This window comes from Physella acuta, unplaced genomic scaffold, assembly GCF_028476545.2.
Source record: "Physella acuta isolate Inbredline_101_S28 unplaced genomic scaffold, ASM2847654v3 ptg000220l, whole genome shotgun sequence".
NCBI classification, from domain to species: Eukaryota; Metazoa; Mollusca; class Gastropoda; family Physidae; genus Physella; species Physella acuta.
In genome coordinates, this window is record NW_026731739.1 from 320,193 (window position 1) to 328,917 (window position 8,725).

At 36.8% G+C, this 8,725-nt stretch overlaps 1 long non-coding RNA gene across 1 annotated transcript; it reads right to left on the reverse strand.

Moving 5' to 3' along the window:
• Positions 1 to 3,129: 3,129 nt before the first annotated feature.
• On the reverse strand, positions 3,130 to 6,157 carry LOC131937741 (uncharacterized). Its single transcript, XR_009386249.1, has 5 exons — positions 5,790 to 6,157; positions 5,114 to 5,257; positions 4,430 to 4,542; positions 4,085 to 4,142; positions 3,130 to 3,846 (listed from the first exon to the last, which is right to left on the reverse strand). It is a non-coding gene; the product is annotated as an uncharacterized LOC131937741 (long non-coding RNA).
• Positions 6,158 to 8,725: the final 2,568 nt, after the last annotated feature.

The following is an 8,725-nucleotide window of genomic DNA, read 5'->3' on the forward strand; positions in this document are numbered from 1 at the left end:
AACCCACATATTCGTTTTTGGGGCGCGGGTTTGTCCACACTGCCGCCTAGACGCACCAAGGCTCATGGTATGAAAGCCTTGAGTGTACGTTAATCAACCTCTGTAATAGTGAGGTAGAACACACATTGCGACCGCCCATGTGTTAGAGACGCGTCCCTTGGCGCTCCAGGGAGCCACTGGTTATACTCCCGCAGGGGCGCCCCTAATTCGGTTTAATTATAAAATGTCGTGTGCCACCGTGTCCCTATTGTAGGGTGCTCTTTAAAGAGGCACTCTCTGTAGAGCCCGGGGCGCTTGCTGTCGCCAACTGCCAGGGCGCCGGCGGGCGCTCATTATTCTACTTAGTGAACATTTATAGTAGCCCATCTAAACCGTAGTGTCGCCCGAGGTGGGTCTTGGCCGCTCTGGGCCACTCAACCGCCAGGGAGCTGGCGGATGAACCTGGTGTAGTTTTATCACTGAATCTCAGAGGCGGAGCACCATTCCTGGCGCCTGGGGACAAATTTTCAATTTGGCGCCCTCCCCCCCCCCTCCCGCCGGAGACAAACTTTCAATTTGGCGTCCCCCCCCCCCCCGTATTTTTAAAATATTTATAATGCAAAACTGTAGCTAAAATGAGCTTTTAAATTTTTCCCACCCATTTTGGCGCCCCTAGGGTTGGCGCCCGGGGACATATGTACCCCCCGCCCCCCTCGCTACGCCTCTGCTGAATCTAGTATTACATATGACCGCAATTGATGAGATAGCCCCTCTGAATTCCCCTCTGGATTCTGAGCTCATAATCGTATAATGAGAGAAATCGAATCCTCCCAGGGTGCCACACTGAAGAATTTTTTTCTTTCTCGAAACCCTTTTCACCAACTCCCCAAAATTTTATGACTCTCGTACGAACAGTGTCAAATTGCATCTGGCTTTTATTTTTATGGAGAAAAATTGTATTGCTTCCTGTCAGAGACCCCAGATCGAATGGGGCGCCAAAAGGGGTAGACATTTTTTTTTAAATCCTCATTCTTCAGTAAAATTTAAGAAAACAGATTTATCCATGACTGATATCCTCAATTATTTTATATAGGGGAGTGAATGTAGGGATGGGCGCCTTTTTGCCAGCGTTTGAATAGGGTTGGCACAACAGTGATAGTTCGCCCCGGGCGCCGGAATAGGTTGCTACACCTCTGCTTCCTGCTAGGGCGCCGCCCTGGCGAAATCTTTCCGGCGGGGTGGGCGTGCGGACACTGTTAAAAGTATATTTTTTTTCTATATAAATTCCGTTTCGTTCGGGGGTGGGGGGGGGGGGTCGATAGACTTTCTTCGGGGGGTGGGGGGGGGATCTACATGGACTACCTACAGGTCCTAACTCGCGACGAGGTACACATTTGTATTAAAAAATTTTCGGGGGAGCAAAGCCCCCCCCCCCCCCCCCGAAGAGATGCCTGGGAGAAACTCTGTCTAAGACATTTTCCATTTAGGTGGGTTTTGCAGTACAGTGGTTTCTTAAGTCGTGGACAAATGATTGCGCTTATCTCTATTGAGTAGCTATGTATTCTGTCCTATATTAGACACATTTGTAAATATCTGTCACAATATGGGCATAGAGATGATATAACGATAGCTTATCTTTGCGGACGACGCTAAACTTTGGCATCGACACCACCGCCTACAAGTTCAAATTCGGTCCTTCAGAAATGTTTGAAGTCTCTAGATTAAAACTACTTTTCTCTTTTATGTGCCTACTGACCACATCACAGTCATGCATTTGTTCTGAAAGTCTAAAAACAGAGGCACAAATATATCGTCTAGACTTGTGAGGTCTACAGATTAGGTATTTTGGCAGTTATCTAAGCCTTTGCCTGTTCTGACTCAAAGCCTTATTCTTTCTCTATCGACGCCTTGCGTAACATGGGATTGGGTTTTTAAGGCGGCATAAAGCTTTATGTTCTTCCTTTTTGAGTACACTAGATTAAAAACTAACGTTTTCAGATGCCTAAAGATGTTTAACCACTAATTAATCAGAATAATGGGTCAAGATTTCAATTCTTGGTTTTGGGACACGTTAGTTGCCGGGGTTGAGCTAATGTCGATAGCATAAGGACTGTACCTTGATGCGGGCGTTTTATTTGTTGCCCATCGTAATAATTGAATGGTTGATGGGGCTTCTTCAATGGTTTGATTTGCCGTAATGTTAATGATATCATGTATGTGAGGCTTTTCTAAGAAGAAAATGCGTTAAAACACTTTTTAGTTATGCTTTTTTAAAATAGGCCTATATTTTACGACAAAATAATCGTAATGAACAATAAAATGAATTTAAACAACTTTAGAATACACCTGTTTCGGCTAACATGAATGTTATTCTTCAAACTTGTAATGTTAAACGTGTCTTTTTCGCATTTTCGACTTATAAGCAATACAGTAAATTCCGATAACTTCCATATGCGTACAAGCAATGGCGTAGGCGAGGAGGGGTTTAATAGTGATTTAATAATGATACTTTCTTAACCCTCTACTGGACATCATGTTTGGTACCTTGCCCCCGGCAACTGGGTGGATTTGGATTACACCCAAGTTTTACTTCATAGTAAATGACTTCAGTTTTAATTATTGGAGTTGGTAGCAACATTGACACAGTTGAAGGTATTCAGAACAAGGTGGCCAGGAGAAATCACATTAATTAGTATAAAATTTACCATTACTAACAATAGGCCTTACTTAATTGTTTAATGTTGCTGGATATTAAGCCTGGTAGGTATTTATGTTTATTAATTTGTACAGAAACAAAAAAAGGATTCCCAAACAAAGTTTTATTTTTCAGAAATAAAGAAAATTATACAAATCAATAAAGAACAGTTTTCAAAAGAATTTGTATAAAAGTAATTATTATAAAATAGGAATATAGCATTGCATAGATAAAAATAAAATACTTGACACAAACAATATGAGGAATATTTTTTATCAGAGAGGAGAAAAATATATGATGTAGTTTGAAAATAATAATGTACAGAATGTAACTTTTGCAGATTAAAATGAAAATTCTCATGCCTATATAATTTATTGAGTAAATGAAGCAAGGCCCAAAACACTAGGCTAAATACTATGCATGGGACAGGCATTGAAAACTACAAATTGCATAAAGTGAAGGTTACCCTATTTATTGGCTATATCCACAGTAAAGATTTATGGCTTTATTACCTGCTTGTAAAATTGTTAAGGAAAAAGTGAAGTATTGTTAACGGCACATGTTGTCATTTTTTGTGTTCTCGGCACATGTTGCCATTTTGTGTGTTCTGGGAACATGTAGCCATTTTGTGTGTTCTGGGCACATAATGACATTTTGTGTGTTCTGGGAACATGTTGCTATTTTGTGAGTTCATGGAACATGTTGACATTGTTTGGCTGTGTTCTGGGAACATGTTGCCATTATTTGGCTGTGTTCTGGGAACATGTTACCATTTTGTGTGTTCTGGGAACATGTTGCCATTTTGTGTGTTCTGGGAACATGTTGAAATTATGTGGCTGTGTTCTGGGAACATGTTTGTTTCATTTTTAAATATTATAATAAAACATTTTTAGAAATTCTATATTAGGAATTGTGTATATATATAAATTTATATATTTAATAAGACAATTGGATGAATTATAATAAACAGCAAAAATGATTCAAATAAGTTTAGAAGTATTTGGCTTGATGTCCCAACAGTGAACTGTATTCCGAGCTTGTTTCCCTAGTGATAACCCATCTTTTTTGTGCCACCCTTCCAATCAAATATCCAGCTTTTTCTTGGCCTGTATCATATTGCTGGTTATAGACTTGCTTGATTTGTGTATCACAATATGATTTTGAATGTTCTTCTGTAAATGAAATAAAGACAAAATATTTTGAAATATTCTTTTGTGGAACTAGCAAGAGAAATACACTACAAATTATTATTACTATCTCTACTATTTCTTTACTATAACTAATTACTTTGAAAAGATAAAGCACTGAACATGATGAATAACAAGAAACAAACATTATCAGCAAATATTATAGATTTAAAATTGTGTTCATTCATATTGAAGATTAATGAAGTAGACTATCAATATTTACCCTCTTGATAGCTGATACTTTGATTTGATGTCTTTACTTTAAGCTTACACATCAGTCTCTGTGTGGTAAAATATGAAATAATATGCTTCAATAAAACTGTTTCAGTATATTAATTATATTAGATAAGTACATAGTTTTGAGCTCTATAACAATATGTGTTTCAATTATCATTCAAATATAATACCCTCTATGTTTTACAACTCACTGATTTATTAGAATTTAAGAAAAGACAATAATTAATAAAATATTTTGGATTAAAATCCATTATATTTATTTTAACATATAATGCTATCTCTTGCTATAATAATTACTTTAAAAAATGGGTTATGCCTATAGTACAGTTACCTGAGGATGAAACTAGGCACAGTGTATAGTCCACGGAGACTGATTAATATCCCTTGTAATTGAACATCAGTTGTAGTTATGAAATCTGGATGGCCAAACACACACTCATAGTCCTGAAAAGCAATTTACACATAGATTAGCAAGAATATCTCACAAATTATTAAATTAAAGCTAACCCCTATTTAGTGCAATCCATCAAAGTAGTAGCATTTTTGTTAAGTTGTATACAAAATACAAAGTAATGTTTGTTCTGTGATTTACATAATTTTATAAAATAGCAATATATATATATATATATATATATATATATATATATATATAGGCCTATATATATATATATATATATATATATATATTCATTGTAAATTTTAGTTATGTCTTGCTATTAAATTTATTTACTCGACTGATCTAAACTCACTTTATTTAAACATAATATAGTGGATAAGTATAGTGATTTTATTATTCAGCAATAAATAGCAGGCCTAAAAATTTTTAAATAGTAACGTTTGCGAATGAACACATTAAATTCTATGTATTTCCATTTCTATGTCTTTCCCAACTTGATGCATATTACTAACCAAGCATTAAACTATAGTCCTAAACCTGACTCTAATTATCATTTATCGGACAACCTGAACCTTTGCGATACCATGTTATAATATATTATTTTAAAAAAGAGCTTACCACTTATTACTAAAATCAATTGTTTTTAGTATTAACTGAGCCGCATACTATTTGCTCCTATTGTCATCACCAGAAATCCAGTATGTTGGCAAAGATTAGTCTCTAAGTTCCCTGCAACCTCCTTCCTCTTGAGTGCGGAAAACACTGAAATTATTAATCATTATTTCATTATGCCTAATAGTTTAAAGGTAGTATTAAAGTAGTACTAAATAGTATGAGTCTTAGTTACTATAGGTCTAATGATAATTATTATTGTGTATGCTTACATGTTTTAAGTTTTATGCACAATATTGGTATATAATATATATAGTATATAGCCTAAGCTATAGAGTATATAGGCCTATAAACCTAAATATAACAGCAGCTTGAATAATGCTCATTAGCATGCATTCACTATAAACTATAAAGATAAACAAAACAATTTAATTTAATTATAACTAATAATAGTAAATAGGCTTTTTTCTTGTGGTAACAAATTTAAAGTATAGGGCAGTACAGTTATAGTATAGGCCTACTAGATTATATATTTAAGTATGTGGGCTTTTCATTCCAATGCACCACAATAGATACCACACATGATCAAGCTGGACCTCTGATCTAAAGATTTAATAATTGGGCCTAACAAACAGTGAAACTACAATAAAAATCATGTAAATTACTAATTTAACCTTCTTACCTCCGCTTCTCTAGATCTAGATGGGTTTTCTTTTTATGCAGCCGTATGATTAGATTCTAGAATCTAGACTATATTCTAATAAACATGAAATAACTACTAACCAGAACACTAGATCTAAATTTCTATATTCTAAGAAATATGTATTAAACCTATAGGCCTAATATTTATTTTAAATTCCTATGCGATGTGTCGTGAACTGTAGGTTTCATGTTATTTTTGTAATGGCGGAAATCAGTTTAAAATTTCGTTTCCTTCCTTTTGTTATTCTATTTATAGATTCAAAAGTCGGAGCAATTATCATTGAGTTTGTCGGCTAATCCACACAGGAAGTGACCGTATATCTATTAGTTACTCAGTGATCCGATCATTGACAGATACAGAGATAGCCATTCGCATGGGGTGGCAGGTGGAAGACTAGTGAAAGTTGAAGTAGCGCTATAACTATATCGACCGTCCACTCGACCAGCAACACACACACAGACACACACACACATACACACAGACACACACACTATGTAGATGAAGTGGGCGCTATATTAAAACACTGTTTCAAATGTGATCTCTCTTTCACTCTATTCGGGCTGAATTAACACGACTAATAATGAGAGTGGGGGTTCGCATTATGTTAATGGAGGGTGCTTGTGTCAGTTGGTGATGTTTTGTTTCATCTTGTTTGACAATCAGTGTTTCTTCCAGACTTTTTTCTCCGGGGGGGCACTTGAAATCTTCGGGGGGGCGGTAAACTTTCTTCGGGGGGGCGGACACTGTTAAAAGTATATATTTTCTATATAAATTATATAAATTTCATTTCGTTCGGGGGGGCGGCAAAAATTTTTCGGGGGGGCTTCGCCCCCCCGAAGAGATGCCTGGAAGAAACTCTGTTGACAATGCGGGTTGAACAGTCACTTGCTTAAACAAAGGATTTAATCCACCTGTCTGAACACGGTGTTTTAATCACGAATAACGGACTGCAATTGTTACACTTCAGTTTGTCTTTGATATTCGAAAGGAAAATAGAATTAACGCATGACCGTAAACAATCCTAGCTTCTAAATATAAATGCCGCATTATTTTCCCACGAGATAAGTCGTTCTATCTACACACTTTTCACCTTTAGTTCTATATACACAATTCTCAGGACTTAAGTTCTATCCACACCATTTTTATGTAATCTTTAGTTCTATACACACAATTTTCGTATAATCTTTAGTTGTATCCCCACAATATTCATAGAATCTTTAACTCTATCTACACACTTTTCATATACTCTTTAGTTCTATACGCACAATTGTTATATAATCTGTAGTTCTATCCACACAATTTTCAAGCAAAACACACATAAAAGCCCTTCAGTTAGTGCGCGAACAAAGAGCGTCAGGTCAGCAAGTTGAATATGTGACCCACAAAGATAAGGCGCCATTATAAATCAAGAAAGTAATTTACATGGGAGGAAAATTTATGTTGTAGGGCCATCATAAATCCCGTGTTTTAACTGGTTGTAATTTATTAATAGTCTTCTCTCCTACCTAACACTTCCATCCTACCAGCCCCGATATAACACATACCGTTCACAAGCAGGGGTTCTTTCAGACTTTTGTAGAGGGGCTTAATCAAACTGTGTGTGTGGGGAGGTGACAGTTAAAATGTCCTCGTGGACAGTGTGGTCGAGCGATCGACTGCTAGCCAGAAGGTCTGGGGTTCGGATCTCTGTTTGGACTTGAGACTGCAGGACGTCCCAGAGTTCACCCAGTACTTATGGGTACCGGACTTATCTTAGGAAAAGTAAAGGCGACCGGGCATATTGCTGACCACACCATGCTTTCATATACCAAGGGGTCATCCATAAATGACGTCACACTCGTAGGGGGGAGGGGGGGTCCGTAATTTTGTGACGATGTGTGATGAGGGGGAGGGAGGGGGGGGGGGTTCAGATGTTGCGACGTCACATTTTTGCATTATAAAAAAGCAATGTTAGAAAACGAATTTTAGACGTTATTTCGCGTTTTAGATAACTGTTTTAATATATTGTAATAGTTTAGACAAGATTTTGAAAAAAATATCGATGTTTTAAAAAAAGTCAACTGCAATTTTGAGGGGGGTTGTAGGTTGAGGTGTGACGTCATTTTAGGGGGGGGGGGGTCTGACTTTTTGTGACGACGTGTGACGGAGGGGAGGGGGTGAGGTAAAAATCGTCAAAAAAAGCGTGACGTCATTTATGGATGACCCCCAAGGTCAAGAAACATGTGAACTCTACTTCATCTGCCCTACAGATCGCAAGGTATGAAAGTGGAGCTTTACTTTTACTTAAAACTTCACTGGGGAAGATGGGGTGGAAACTTTTTAATGTATATATCTTCAATATATAGTCCCCCTATTTTTCCCGAGGGGGGAAGGGTGGACGTGCGCCTGGTTGATGCCTGAAAGAAACACTGTTGACAACAACAAGCCTCGCCTAACACACAACATATTTGACGTTTGCTAAACCTAGGCAGTAAAACACTTACTGATAAAAAAAAACACATGAAGCTTGACAATGACATTGCTTTTGATAACAGACGTACGGCGAAATCAAGTGCTTATAAAAGAGGTATTAAAAATTCTTGGGACAGACACATTTTGTACTTGACTCAAGGCAGACAACTTGAAATGTGCACTCTTTATGCATAAGGCATTTCGATCCGTGCTTAAACACACATGATATATAATAGAACATAACTTTTTATATTAAACTATTTCACTTCTAGACTACCTTTAGAAAAGTATATTTTTATATTAAACTATTTCACTTCTAGACTACCTTTAGAAAAGTATATTTTTATATTAAACTATTTCACTTCTAGACCACCTTTAGAAAAGTATTTCTTACTTCATATTTATTCCCCTCACATTTGTTGCCATACACTAAATCCGCTGTGTCCTTCTATCCAACACAAAAA